Source organism: Schistocerca cancellata, chromosome 1 (genome assembly GCF_023864275.1).
Source record: "Schistocerca cancellata isolate TAMUIC-IGC-003103 chromosome 1, iqSchCanc2.1, whole genome shotgun sequence".
Taxonomy (NCBI): domain Eukaryota; kingdom Metazoa; phylum Arthropoda; class Insecta; order Orthoptera; family Acrididae; genus Schistocerca; species Schistocerca cancellata.
In genome coordinates, this window is record NC_064626.1 from 731,903,690 (window position 1) to 731,920,255 (window position 16,566).

A 16,566-nucleotide genomic window follows, 5' to 3' on the forward strand; every position below is an offset into this window, starting at 1 on the left:
ACAAACAAAAGGACAGTCCACGAAGTGACGCCACAGCACTTCTCCTCCGAAGAAAAAGTTTTGACGCACCCTCAGCCGGTAAAATCATGGCGACCGTCTGCTGGGATTCTGAACGGTTTATTCTGTTTCAAGTTCCCTCTCAAGGTGCAACGACCAACTCCGAAGGGTATTGGGCTACCCTCAGGAAACTGGGGAAACGACTTGGGCAAGTTCGTCGCCACAAAAATGCGAACGAACTTTTCCTTCTCCATGGCAAAGCAAGGCCTCACAACAGTCTGCGCATCCGAGGGGAAATCACAAAACTTCATTGGACTGTTCTTCCTCATCCATCTTACAGCCTGGATCTCGACCCTTCCGAATTCCACCTGTCTCACAATGAAGGATGCAGTCCGCGAGAAGCAGTACTTCGATGATGGGGAGGTTACTGATTCACCAAGACCTTGGATCCGACGTCGACCAGTGCAGTGGTAGCAATTTGGGCATACAGGCCCTCCTAGGAAGGTGGCGTAAGGCCGTCGCATTGAAGGGACATTCTATTGAGAAATAGTTTTGTAGCCAAAGGAGTGGGAAATACTATAGCGTATTGGAACCCTGAATAAAACCAACCTGCTTTCAGAAAAATTGTGTTAAATTACTTATTGAACATCGTTCGTACAATACCGTACGAAGCTCTAAGTGATTACCTACAGATACTACCGGTCATTAAATAGGAGTGCATTCCAGTTCTATCTCTCACTAAAATGAATAGACAGCTGAAACTGCGCAGCGGTGTAACCCAAGTTACAACTAAAGCCAATGATCACCAGATTGAGCATGTGATGTAAACGCTCTGTTTTTCATGCAGTCGTAGCATCACAGTAAAAGTTACTACAAAGGACCATGTTTCTTCTGCATTGTAATATGTACTGTAATACGGTACTGTACAATAACGAGATCCAATTACTGTACAGTGCAGTATTGTTGTATTCAATGTTTATTGTTAATTTGTAAAATGTTCAAACGCGTCTTGAAATGGTTAAATGATTTAGTTAATGAAATACACTGAAGAGACATATAAATTAGAAAAGTTATGTATTATTTATCATTTCCATAGATACCAGTTTCGTGAATAAAATGGTACACTGTGACACCTTTTTAAATAACTCTTAGAGAGGGCGAGTGAATTCTTGAATAAAATGTATATGGTTCCATTTAAAAAAAATTAAACTCTACCCCATATCTCCTACATCTGAGCGGATACGAAAACGCATACCCTCAGCAAGACCTACGTAATGATGTTAGAAAACATTGACTGAAACAATTTTTCATTTTACGCGCCAGCAACATGTTATTTTAGGTGAGCAAGATAAGTGGGACACCCTGCATATCTCAGCGACGAGAATGCCACACTGTGCACTCACTTTCAGAAAACTAATGCATGTCAGAAATGCATTTAGGCCACTCTCCACAAGGTCAAACTCGAACAGTCCATTCCATAATTATAAATCACAGCTTAAAAACCATGTTCAGTAGCGAAGGAAATTATACCTGTACTGTAATGTGTAAAAAAACAATAATAACTTTTACATTTTTCATGTTTACAGCTTTTTTTAATACATGTTCATTTGTCACCCATTAAAACTGCTTGCCATATGACAATATTTACCAAATAATTATTGCTTATATACGCTAAATTAAGCATGTATGTAATATCGTTCGTGGCCAGCTATGAAATCATCCAGCTCGGAACCAACACACAGGTGACGTTGCATTGTACTTGTCACAGTGACAATGGACACGCTTTTCACAGCCGGCCGCTGTGGCCGAGCGGTTCTAGGCGCTTCAGTCCGGAACCACATGGCTGCTATGGTCGCAGGTTTGAATCCTGCCTCAGGCATGGATGTGTGTGATGTCGTTAGGTTAGTTAGGTTTAAGTCGACAACAAAACATCTGGCATCACATAATACCTGGATGTTTGTTGTTTTAACAAAATGTTACACCTCATAACTCGATCCAATAGTTAAAGTGCTGAGTCACGAAAAACACTTATTACTCAGGCACTAAGACGGTCTGTGCTGATTTTCCTGTTGCTGCTGCTGCTGGAGAAAACATTAACGTTGCTTGAGCATGGCCTGAACTCGATCGTTAATTGGCTCTCAGTGTTCGGCGATGCCATTATATGTGCGTGAGCTGAACTTCCCTTTGACGTACCACATACTCTGTCTCAACTACCACTTCAGACTCAATGTCTGATGAAACGCCGACATCGTCACGCTGCGAACAACAGTCTGTCAACCTAGAACATTCCTGTGAACAGCAGCAACACAGGAACGACTAAGCGAGCTGGTGGGTTTGTACAGGGTGAACATCAATAAAACGGAAAAAGTGCAGGGGCGGAATCCTGACTGGAAATGAAGGAAAAAAGTCCTATGAATATGTGCCCGGGAATGGAGGGTGTGCATGAAATGACATCAAATCATCTCGGAACACACTTCAGACTTGCATCGCATCCACGTTACAACAGATGTTCAACTCGTTGCAAGTGATAGTGATAGTAGTGGTTGTCATGCAGGATACTGTAATATGGCAAGAACTATACCCCTTACATGAAGTCATTAAAGATCACCTAACTCTCGTTGAGCGAACAGTAGGGCTGAACAAAATGACTGACAAGGCACAATGCATCTTGTAGAGGGTATAGTGTGGATGTATTGGAATAATTAATGTCAGGTGATGGTTTTAAAGTAATTCACACGACATGAAAACTTTGTGGAAACGCATTGATTTACTGGAGGCTAGTTTACCCCAGGGAAGTACTCAGAATTGACTGTGGCCGCCAGGAGAGCGGCTAAGGGAAGCGACAATAGGCAGCTTAGGGCGGCTCAAGCTCTGAGAAAGTGGTAACAGGGCGCGGCCTCCAGCCACCTTAATATGAGTGACAGTGAGTGGGTGGTTGACCCCGACTCCATGCTGGTGTACCGGGAAACAGACGGAGAACTTGTACACCTGTTGATAAATGTCCGTCGTCCCATTTTCTGTGAAACATCCGAGAAAGCCGCGCAAAGCTATGGTGGAGCAGTCAACAGAGGTCAAAATATGCATGTTCATGACTATAGCAACTTCACGCTGAATTCACAGTCCACAGAGTCTGAAGCAAATCAGGTGAAGAGCGACAGAATGAAATACGCCGACCTCTGATGGGAACGTAGGACCAAGGAATTTGAAGTACTCTCCTGGGAGTCAGAATTCCGGAAAACTTGGTGTTTGTGCAGACGCTAACCTTGAAGGGTGGCCTGGGACGAGCTAAATAGCAGAAGTTAAGAGGAAGGGAAATTTTTTGGGAATTTGTTCACTTCCCAGAGCAGGCATTGGTCGGCGCTGGGAAGCGACGCATAATTAACGCGACTTGCGCTGCAATTGGCATAAGTGATTTTGCTGGAGGGGAAACTGAGGCGAAGAGCGGACTGGGAAAAGTCTCCGTAGAAGTCTTCTGTTCCCAGCTTGCCTAGAGTGCAGACGTGGCGTTCTTTACTCAGCTTGCCTGAGAAAGAGTGAGCATCTCTGCAGTTTAGGACTTAGCAAATGGAACGATTGAGCTTGGAGATAGGAAGTTTTGGTTCAGCTATGTACTGAGCAAGATAGCTAGGAGTGAATAGACGAGCGCAGCCTTGCAGCACCACGAGATCGGCCGACGTCCGCACAACGACACCGCTCCGCCACGCTGAATTCGGTGATATTGCGCCCGCTCCGACCACTGATTAATTTGCTGGATCACGTCGGCAAAGTTTCCACGAGGGTTTCATGGGCCGTGTATTGTAGAATTCTTCTCGCACTTCGCATTACGCCTGGTTCAGTCGATAGGAATTACTTTTGATTTATCGGCTTTACTCCATGCAAACGCAATTTATTAGCACTGCCTGTTAGGAGAGTCATGTAATGTGATGATTGAAGGTCGTGAGTTAAAATAAATCTGTGCTAATCGACTTCATCTGTTTTCAATCAAGTAGTTAAAATCCCAAGTCAGTTTCTTAATTAATTTTATGTTCAACATTTGCATCTGGTGTTCAATAGCTGAATATAACATCAATGTGCACCCATTTTTAATTAAAAGTAATCAATTCTGAATAAATTAATGTCTACACTGCCATCGCAGTTCAATCAGGAGTCACAGGGCCATATTACTTTTTGCGTTATCCGATATTGCGGCAGTTTTGCACACTCTGTTGATCTGTTAGTCAATTAGTTGGAGTGAACACACGCCAAAACCAGCTAAGTGACGGATGGGGTGTTACAATACAAATAATCGTACTTTGGCTGAATCCCTGATGGCGGGCTACTTGTGTGGAGCTTGTACTAGGGTTCGCCTCAATATCCTGCAAAACCTGGCCCTCGAAATCTGGTATACGCACAATCAGCCGGCTCCCCTCGCATTCGTCTGTCAGAAGGGACTCATGATCACACAAATGCCCAAATAAGGCTGGAAATGTGTGATGTGGTTGGTGGCTGTGAGGATGCTTGTTTTGGTACAGCCATGCTGCCTCTCGACCATTTCCATCTGCTTGGCCATACACGAACTCAGCTTGTTCCTGACATAATACCGGACCGTTCTGTTGCTTACAGTATACTGTGTCAATCACACAGCCTGCAACACACACGTAACACACGGCGCGTGGTCGGAGGAACTGTCATTTGTCAGCGCCGGCTACCGTTGCAACGATGCATTTCCGGACACATGTTCATAGGAACTTTTTTTCTCTATTTCCAATCAGGGATCCGTCCCTGCAGATTGTCGATTTTATTAATGTTCAGCCTGTATATGCTTGTAGTCCCTCTCCAACCCTGTTGCTGTTCTCTACCGATCACTTGCCCACGTCTGCGTAAAGCAATTCCCAGGTGCCTTGCGGTACATTTCCACGTGAAATAGGCTTTAGAGACTTTACCTGTGTCGTCCACCATGATGAAAGATATTTTTTTGGTATACGACACCAAATAAGAAAATTAAAATTGTAATATTAATTTAATTTGCAATCCTATGATCCCCGTATCACTTTTATATATGAGTCGTAATTGCATATGTATGAATCGTATCTACCCTTAACAATGGGCCCATAGGTCCTCAGTTGTCTATAAAAAGGCAGTACGATGTACGTTCCACCCTGAATTGTACAGTGGCTTGTGAGGCATTTGTCAGGAAGCACAGCTTTCTGCCTGAGAGTACCATTTCGGTTACGCACACACACACACACACACACACACACACACACACACACAAGCGCGCAACAATAACAACAACAAACATATAGGTTGGCTGTCGTAGTACTGTGAATAAAGTGCTATTGACCTTATGTGTGTAGGGTACAGGGAGCGCCAGTTGCTTAGCTAACTGCTATGTAGCGTACTCAGCAACTCAAAATTGCGTGTGGTAGATGCTCTGTAATATCGGTTTTATTTAACGAGTACTGCACGTTAGGAGCGACAGGGGAGTGATATTTGTATGCGAATGCCCTAATCTTAATCCTGTGGTCTCTGCGCGAGATATACGCTGTTGAATGTAGAATTATCCTGATAATTACTTTGGCTTTAGTCCATGAAATACTATTTCAGTTCTAACAAAAACACACTTACTGACTGGTTGTCATAATATGTTAGTATGATTAGGCCTATAGCTCTCTGATCGCTGTCACCTGTTCAGTTCTCAGGGTCTTTCATCTGCGACTCAGAATACTGACTGGAGATATGTATGTGGTATCATGTGAGAGCCTTTTAAACAATAAAGTGGAAACGACAGTCTACAAATACTTTTCTATGAGCTCCAAATTATATATCCGATTCCATTTGGTACTTAGCTTACACTGATAGTCACTGGGACGACTGCAGTGGCTGTTGGTGCGTAAGCACTGTCTCTTTGGTAATCAGCTCTTACGTCGACAGTTACTGTCATTTTTCGGAATACCCACGACGTTGTTAATGCCTTGACTTTCTTTTGAGCAAAACCCAGGTGGGATTCAATGTAATAGTACTAGTAGACCTGAGTGGTGGAGGGGAGGAAGAGTGATGTGTGTGCTGTATTTTCTTTAAATAATTACCAGTTTCAAAAATTCCACTTAACATGGGAAGTCCACTAGCTAACGACAGTTTCGGTTGCGTTCAGAGCTTGTGAAACTCATCGACTACTGTTGTCACCAATAGTGTGAAATGCAATCTCTTCAGGCGCTCAGTCCGGAACCGCGGGACTGCTACGGTCGCAGGTTCGAATCCTGCCTCGGGCATGGATGTGTGTGGTGTCCTTAGTTTAGTTAGGTTTAATTAGTTCTAAGTTCTAGGCGACTGATGACCTCAGAAGTTAAGTCACATAGTGCTCAGAACCATTTGAACCATTTTTTTGCAATCTCTTCCATATCTTGTGTTTATGACAAGGAGGCTTTTCAAATGGCTCTAAGCACTATGAGACTTAACATCTGCGGTCATCAGTCCCCTAGACTTGGAACTACTTAGACCTAACTAACCCAGGACGTCACACACATCCATGCCCGAGGCAGTATTCGAACCTGCGACCGTAGCAGCAGCACGGTTCCGGACTGAAGCGCCTAGAACCGCTCGGCCATATGACAAGGAGCTAAGTATAGCTATTCGATTGCTTACACAACCTGCACTTGGATTCCTCTTTTATAGTGTGTTATATGTCACTGGTGTGGAAATGAGCGACAGACATGATAAAAGAACAGTAAATTAATGTACCCGCAACAAAAGCAGATTGCAATATATCTGTGTTACATTTAAAGTCCATTAAAATGATGATTATATAATATGGTACTGCGCGGTTAGTATCAGGCTAAACGGGTAAAGGTTTCTATCTTTTCAATGACTTTCAACGAAATGTTAAGATAGGTCTGCTGTAGAATTCTTGAATATATTCTAATAGAATATAATAAATTTCTTTGATACGAAAAAGCTTCTGTCCACTAATTAGCACAGATTTAGAAACCATCGTTCTTCCAAAACTCAACTTCGCGCCTTTTCTCGCACGATATCCTACGAACCACGGACGAAGGACGACAAATTCCATATTCCTAGATTTCCGAAAAGCGTTTGACACGGTGTCACGGTGTCCCACTGTAGACTGTTAAAGTCCGAACATACGGCATAGGTTCCCAGAAGTCTGAGTGACTCGAAGATTTCTTAAGTAATAGAACCCAGCACGTTGCCATGGACGGCGAGTGTTCTTCAGAGACTAGAGTATCGTCAGGAGTGGTCCAGTATGGCGGAAAGGAGGAGCAGAAATCTGCGAAAGATTGCTACTTTTACAAGTACAGCATACCGCGAAGTATGGTCGTTGTGAGAATACAGGATGAATTAGACAGCAATTCTGTTTGGTGTGATGAATGGCAGCTTGCCCTAAAAGTAGAAGAATATAAGTTAATACAGATAAGCAGGGCAACAAACCTATACTGTTCGTGTACATTATTAGTGATGCGCTGCTTGACACAGCTAAGTCGATTAAACATCTGGGCACAAAGCGATATGAAGTGGAACGAGCACGTAATATCGATAGGGAACACCAATCGTCGACTTCGGTTTATAGGGAGAATGTTAGCGAAGTGTGTACTTCCTGTATAAATGAGAGCACGTGTAGACTACTGATGCGACCCGTTCTAGAGTACTGCTCGAGTCTTTGGGATTCCAACCAGGTCAGATTAAAGGAAGACATCGAAGAAATTCAGAACGGAGTGGGATACTGGTCGATTCGTTACCGGTAAGTTCGATCAAGACGAGAGTATTTGCAGAGATGTTTCGTGAACTCAAACTGGAAACACTGTTGAAAAAAATTAGACAATCGGCATTTGAAGCTGACTGCAGGACGATTCTACTGCCACCAACGAACATTTCGTGGAAGGACGGCGAACACAAGATTATAGACAGTCGTTTCTCCCTCGTTCCATTTTCTAATGGGGGAGGAAAGCGAACAATCATAGTACGAATGTAGATGAGACGTCACCGCTCTGCAATTTGCATTGCGCTGCGCTGCTACAGGACCCTGTTTCACGATGTGCGACTCACCGCACTTCTTTGCTGGGCAACATGCTAAACGAGGCCGCAGGTTCACTTCTTTGAGGTTAAGCGAATTACAGAACTTTCTCATTGCGATATAAAAGCATGTCGAGAGAGGTAACACGCGCTTTTCACAATTGCGGAAGGTTTTAACATTACATGTCGCCATCGTCAGGTGCGCTGACGAACTGAGCTCCTGAGGGCGGGCGGCCAATTTAAGTCCCCTCCCCGCGCGGGCCGCTCTCTTCGCCGTCGGCGCCCGCGCGCCGGCGGTCGCGAAGTCGTGGGCGTCGGAATCTGTCGTAGCGTCGATGTGCTTGCTACGTCCGCCCTGGTCGCCAGTTCGTACTTCTTGCTGAGAGTCTTCTTAATTACGTTCAATGCCGGGTCCCAAGCCTTGCTGAGATTGTAGCCGCAATCTCGGTTGATAAGATCTTCCCTGGTGGGAATTTCGATAGCCTTCCTTATAACGCTATCCCAATATTTAGAGGTCTGAGCCAGGATCTTGGTACGCTCATAATCCATCTCGTGTTTCTCGGACAAACAGTGCTCTGCTACCGCCGACTTATTTGGATATTTCAGTCGAGTGTGCCTTTAATGTTCTCGGCAACAATCTTCGATGGTGCGTACTGTTTGTCCGATATAAGTCTTCCCATACTCACAGGGTATTTGTTATATGCCGGCCTTCCTCAAACCGAGGTCATTTTTCACACTTCCCAGTAATGCCCGTGTTTTATTGGGCGGGCAAAAGACGGTTTTAATTGGGTGTTTCTTTAATATACGGCCGATTTTCCCCGATAGTGCGCCATTGTACGGAATAAAGGCAGTGGCTGTCTCTTCTTCCGTGACTTCATCCGTCTCCACAGGTTGTGCTGTGGTGATGAGAGTCACGGAAAAAGAGATAGCCACTGCCTTTATTCCGTACAATGGCGCACTATCGGGGAAAATCGGCCGTATATTAAAGAAACACCCAATTAAAACCGTCTTTTGCCCGCCCAATAAAACACGGGCATTACTGGGAAGTGTGAAAAATGACCTCGGTTTGAGGAAGGCCGGCATATAACAAATACCCTGTGAGTGTGGGAAGACTTATATCGGACAAACAGTACGCACCATCGAAGTTCGTTGCCGAGAACATTAAAGGCACACTCGACTGAAATATCCAAATAAGTCGGCGGTAGCAGAGCACTGTTTGTCCGAGAAACACGAAATGGATTATGAGCGTACCAAGATCCTGGCTCAGACCTCTAAATATTGGGATAGCGTTATAAGGAAGGCTATCGAAATTCCCACCAGGAAAAATCTTATCAACCGAGATTGCGGCTACAATCTCAGCAAGGCTTGGGACCCGGCATTGAACGTAATTAAGAAGACTCTCAGCAAGAAGTACGAACTGGCGACCAGGGCGGACGTAGCAAGCACATCGACGCTACGACAGATTCCGACGCCCACGTCTTCGCGACCGCCGGCGCGCGGGCGCCGACGGCGAAGAGAGCGGCCCGCGCGGGGAGGGGATTTAAATTGGCCGCCGGCCCTCAAACATATATCTCCGGCTCACGTACAGTGAGAGGGAAAGAAGTTTTTCCCCGCAGCCTCGTTAAAGAAACCTCCCTAAGACAAGTTTTCTGTGTGTTTACGGTTATCCAAACAACCTCATTCTTGAAAATTGCTTTGTGTTTGGACGTTGTTCTTTGGGATCTTGCCATAGTTCCTAATGTCTTGGTCGCTACTATTCTGAAATGTTACCAAGCAGCTGTAAACCGCAGATAGAACACGACACATCTGCTACTGATGTTCTTGTAAGTTAGTTCGTAATAAACGCATGATTTACATGGACACTGCTTGTATTCCCTGAGAACGTGTAGATCAGGCGTTTATAGAAGTTGCCCAGAGGCTTCTCTGGTTTCATGCCAAAACAATTTGCATGTCAAACGTTTGTCAGAGCAAGTGTATGGCACATAGCATTACTGTATACCAGGACTCTCCGAACTGAATATGCGAGTTCCTGTTTTTTCTTATAAACAAACTAGCGGCCTTCCTCCGGCTTCGCACGGGTAGCACTAAGTATCTACTGCCGGGCGACGCGTTTTGCATAGTGGTAATAAGTTACATGCACAAACCTTCATCGTGAAACAGTCTATCTACTAGTGAAATCATATGAAATTCCGACATTACTTCCTGAGATTTGCCTTCATCTGAAGACGGAAATACTCAGCGGTGAACTTTAATTTATAGTATGTGAAGATTAAAGAAGGCTGCCTGGGTCTGTTGTCAGTCTGTGAATGACGAAAAGGGGAAGATCGATTTCATTGTGATCAAGAGGCAAAAGCTTTCCACCAAGCAACATTTTGTCGTGTGACCCAGTAATAAATCACGCTTGTGTTAAAAGTAGAGCAGTGTTAGAACAGTGGAACAGAGAAGAAAGTGAGCGATAAATTTTCTTGCATACTCCAAAAGTGCAGCTGTAGCGACATCATGGGAACTGTTTTCCCGTCTGTATTTAGTAGGTGATAGGGCTCACAAACCACCGATACGGAAACGAGTAAAGATGAAGCCATGTCTGGCGGGATAATTCGTGGGGGTAACGAAGAAATTAAAGCGAAGAAGTGGATACGGCTATGCTATAAGAAAACAGGAAATGAGTTTAGGTTCACTAGGGAAGTCCATCAGATCGTAGTGAACGGCTTGGATAAGAGCGACACACGGTTTTCCGTTTTCAGTTGATTTTGCTGTACAATTACCATGAAAATAGATGTGTTACGACACGCCAGAAGATAGTCGATAGTAGAACAGGGACTTACTAAACACGAAAACAGAGGAACGCACAGTAGAAGTGAAAAATTTTGACGACTAGGAATAAAATTATGCAGCGTGCTATAGCAAGGCAATCTGAGGCAGGTGAAGAAAGTTTTCGTCAACAAATGAAATCTTCCGAAGTAGTAAGTGGAAGAGAAACGTGAATCACACAAAAAGGTATGGAAAGGGGAGGTTGGCAAAGCTTATAGGTGACAGCATAGGTGGGGGTGGTGGGATCACTCATGGGAAAATTCCGGTAGTTGTGGGTGTTAGAGCTGTACCTTTTTTAGATTGAAGTCAGCTGACAGGTATTCCTGCTTAAGGGAAGTCTCTCTAACAAAGAAACCACTTTCTACAAAGCTTAGGTATCCGATTAATGAGGGAATTAGTATATTTCATCAAAACATACAAGGCATTAGAGATAAAGTTAGTGAATTACTTATAGATGTTGACTCTGAAATTATTGGTATATCTGAACACTTCTTAAATAAGGAGATAATTCAGAGGCTTCCTTTACCAGGATACAGGTTGGCTGGCAGCCTTTCTAGGAGCTCTTTGAGGTGTGGGGGAGTAGCCATGTATGTGAAAAACGGTATCCCATTTGAGTCAATTGATGTTTCAAAGTACTGCACTGAAAAGGTATTTGAATGTTGTGCAGGTGTGGTTAAATTTAGTGGAGCTAAACTTCTTACTGTTGTTATTTATAGATCACCAGATTCCGATTTCACAAAGTTTTTGCTAAAGCTAGAGGAGGTTCTTGGTTCACTTTATAGGAAATACAAAAAGTTAGTTATATGTGGTGACTTCAATATAAATTGTATAAGTGATTGTGCAAGGAAAAGGATGCTGGTAGACCTCCTTAATTCATATAATCTTATGCAAACCGTATTCTTTCCAACGAGAGTGCAAGGGAACAGTAGAACAACCATAGACAATATTTTTGTTCATTCGTCATTACTAGAAGGGCATTCTGTTAGCAGAATGGTGAATGGCCTTTCAGATCATGATGCACAAATTTTAAGTCTAAAAGATTTTTGTGCTGCAACGCAGGTTAAATATAGTTACCAACGTTTTAGGAAAGCTGATCCAGTTGCTGTAGAGACTTTTGTAAACCTTATCAAGGAACAAGAGTGGCAAGATGTTTATAGTGCTGATACAGTAGACGATAAATATAATGCTTTCCTCAAGACTTTTCTCGTGCTCTTTGAAAGTTGCTTTCCGTTAGAACGTTCAAAGCAGGGTACTAGCACAAACAGGCAGCCTGGGTGGCTAACTAAAGGTATAAGAATATCTTGTAGAACAAAGTGGCAATTATATCAAAACGTTAGAAACAGTCACAATCTAAATGCAGTAGCCCATTACAAACAGTATTGTAAGGTGCTTAAAAAAGTTATTAGGAAGGCAAAAAGTATGTGGTATGCAGATAGAATAGCTAAGTCTCAGGATAAAATTAAAACCATATGGTCAGTCGTAAAGGAAGTGGCTGGTCTGCAGAGACAGGTCGAGGATATAGAATCAGTGCGTAGTGGGAATGTCCGTGTTACTGATAAGTCGCATATATGTACAGTATTTAATAATCACTTTCTGAATATAGCAGGTGAACTAAATAGAAACCTAGTCCCAACAGGGAATCATATAGCGCTCGTAGAAAAAAGTGTTGCGAGACTGTTACCTGAAATGCTCCTCCATGATACTGACAAGAGGGAGACTGAGTTAATAATTAAATCACTAAAGACCAAGAACTCTCATGGATATGACGGGGTATCTAGCAGAATACTGAAGTATTGTTCCATGTATGTTAGCCCAGTACTTAGCCATATCTGTAACTTTTCCTTTAGGAGTGGTCGGTTTCCTGACCGATTAAAGTACTCGGTAGTGAAGCCACTTTATAAAAAGGGAGACAGGGATAATGTTGATAATTATAGACCTATTTCTATGCCATCGGTGTTTGCTAAAGTTATCGAGAGAGTTGTATATACAAGGTTACTGCAGCATTTAAATTCACATAATTTGCTGTCAAATGTACAGTTTGGTTTTAGAAATGGCTTAACAACTGAAAATGCTATAGTATCTTTTCTCTGTGAGGTTTTGGACGGATTATTTAAAAGGTTGCGAACGTTAGGTATTTTCTTTGATTTAACGAAGGTTTTTGACTGTGTTGACCACAAAATATTACTGCAGAAGTTGGAACATTATGGAGTAAGGGGAGTAGCTTACAATTGGCTCGCCTCTTACTTTAAGAACAGAAAGCAGAAGGTAATTCTCCGCAATATTGAGAGTGGTAATGATGTTCAGTCCCAATGGGGCACTGTTAAATGGGGCGTTCCCCAAGGATCGGTGCTGGGGCCACTGCTGTTTCTTATTTACATAAATGATATGCCTTCTAGTATTACAGGTGATTCAAAAATATTTCTGTTTGCTGATGACACCAGCTTGGTAGTGAAGGATCTTGTGTGTAATATTGAAACATTATCAAATAATGTAGTTCATGAAATAAGTTCGTGGCTTGTGGAAAATAATTTGATGCTAAATCACAGTAAGACTCAGTTTTTACAGTTTCTAACTCACAATTCAACGAGAACTGATATTTTAATCAGACAGAATGGGCATGTTATAAGCGAGACGGAACAGTTCAAGTTCCTAGGCGTACGGATAGATAGTAAGCTGTTGTGGAAAGCCCACGTTCAGGATCTTGTTCAGAAACTAAATGCCGCTTTATTTACCATTAGAACAGTATCTGAAATAAGTGACATTTCAACACGAAAAGTAGTCTACTTCGCATATTTTCATACGCTTATGTCATATGGTATTATTTTTTGGGGTAATTCTTCTGATTCAAAAAGGGTATTTTTGGCTCAAAAACGGGCTGTTCGAGCTATGTGTGGTGTAAGTTCTAGAACCTCTTGTCGACCCCTATTCAATAGTCTGGGAATTCTGACATTGCCCTCACAGTATATATTTTCTTTAATGTCGTTTGCTGTTAGCAATATTAGCTTATTCCCAAGAGTTAGCAGCTTTCACTCAGTTAATACTAGGCAGAAATCAAATCTGCATGTGGAATGCACTTCCTTGACTCTTGTGCAGAAAGGAGTGCAGTATTCTGCTGCATCCATTTTCAATAAGCTACCACAAGAACTCAAAAATCTTAGCAGTACCCCAAACACTTTTAAGTCTAAACTGAAGAGTTTCCTCATGGCTCACTCCTATTCTGTCGAGGAGCTCCTAGAAGAGCTAAAAAATTAAGCACATTCCAGTGCTACATTCTTGATTTTCTTTATTTAAACTAATGACGTGTCGCCTGAATATGTTTCTTATATTTCATTTTATCTGTTTCTACAATCGTGTTATAATATCATGTATTGACTCGTTCCATGACCATGGAGATTTCTCCTTAATGTGGTCCCACAGAACAATAAATAAATAAATAAATAAATAAACTGGAGTATAAGAAACTAAAAAAGATGATGTCACGGAAAGATTAGTCTGTTTGAAACCTATTATCGTGAATATTGGTTGTAATGGCTATACTTAGATCATGATACTAACACATAGAGTGATGTCTTATGGAAAACGTGTTAACAGGTGGAAGACAGGTAGCTAAAACAGAGAAAATTCGAGGAAACAGTGATTAACACTCATCAGAAAAAATGATAGGCTGGTGAGACTTAATTTCTGTAGAACTATGTCATTTTGCAATGTAGGCATCAATAGATGTTAAAAAGCATAGACGAAGAAAGAGTCGGAGTAAGATTAGATTAGATTACAGTTTTCGTCCCATAGACCCAAAAAATGGGATGATTCTCGTGGGTGTGGAACATGGCAGAAAGTATAACATAAAAACACAGAACAGTTGAATATAATACTTACTACCCTGATCATTTGTCAGGAGATAGTCGAAATAGCCTAATACAATGCAGTAAACTGGAACTGCTAATATTTACAAAATAACACACTGTTAGAATGAAGCACTGTTATGCACTATTAATAAATTTATCATACACAAAATACGTAATCTTGACTGTTGTGACCAAGTGTTGTCAAAACTGAAATCTAACGGATAATTTTACTTAAGTTGGCTTAACAGTCTCTGTTAAGATATTCATCTATGGAGTAGAAGGAGTTGCCTATCAAAATGTCTTTCAGACTCTGTGTAAACTATGCTTCATCTGAAACCGAGTTTTTAATGGTTGCTGGCAATTTATTGAGAATGTGTGTTCCTGAATATTGTATCCCTTTTTGGACCAAGGTAAGTGATTTTAGGTCTTTATGTAGATTGTTCTTATTCCTAGTATTGATACTATATATTGTGCCATTGGTTGGAAATAGAGATGTATTACTTGTAACAAATTTCATTAAGGAATAAATATACTGAGAAGCAGTGGTTAGAATACAAAGTTCCTTGAACAGGTTTCTACAAGATGTTCTTGAATTTACACCACAAATGATTCTTATCACACGCTTTTGCACCCTAAAAACTTTTTCTCGGTTTGATGAGTTGCCCCAGAACACGCTCCCATATGACATAATAGAATGAAAGTTAGCAAAGTATGCAAGTTTTCTTATGTTTACACATCCTACATTTGACATCATTCTCAAGGCAAATACAGACTTGTTTGGGCGCTTAAGCAGTTCTGTGGTATGCCCTTCCCAACTGAATTTATTATCGAGTTGTAATCCCAGAAATTTTCGATCTGCATGTCTTCATATGTTATACTCATGCTGGAAGGAAATCTCTTACAGGTTCTGAACTGCATATAGTGGGTCTTCTCAAAGTTTAATGACAGTGAATTAGCTTTAAACCACTTATTAATGTCGGTGAAAATTTGATTAGGAGCTATTTCTAAATCTGTATTTGTTTTGCTACTTATTGCAAAGTTTTTTTCATCTGCAAACAAAACAAACTTATCATTTGGCAATGTAACAGGGTCATTAATGTGCACAAGAAACAGCAACGGACCCAAGATGGAACCTTGAGGAACACAACATATAATTAATTCCCAGTCAGATGAAGACTTACTGCTCACTACAAAGGTATTTCGCAACGACACCCTTTGTTTCCTGTTAGTTAAATAAGACTCAAACCATTTTGCAGCATTGCCGGTGACATCATAATATTCTAATTTACTTAAGAGAATGCTGTGGTTCACACAGTCAAAGGCTTTTGACAGGTCACAGAAAATGCCAGTAACCTCAAAGGTCACAAATCAAGTGCATCCGCTGCTATTTAGAGACAAGAGGCTGACAGGGAACAGAAATAAATGGAGGATATCACCGTACCTGTCAAAATATAGTGGTTTAAACACAGAGAACTTCGAAGCAAGTACAGTGCATGATGTACAGTCTGCGGATATTTGACGATCACTGTGGAGCCAGGGACGTGTAGCTATACGCGGAACTGGCGTTTACATGCAGTGTTTGTTCGCAACATTCCCTTAAAGAGAAGCTTTATATGTAAAACATTCTCGGTTTCCTAGCCGCGTCAGTTCGGGAGCCATTGACACGGCAGGAAAACCGAGAATGTTTTACATACAAGTGGCGTCGCGAAAGACTTCGTTCTCAGAAGCTTTATAGTTCAACATGTTATTTACATGATAAAATTCGAGTGCTTGTGGAGAAATATGAGGGATTAAATTGCCGTTGGACTTATTTATGTACTATATAAAGAATTTTTACGAAAGAGTTTAGAGGAACCACGGAAAGATCTAATCTGACTGCTTATGTGGGGAATCAAATACCCTTCTC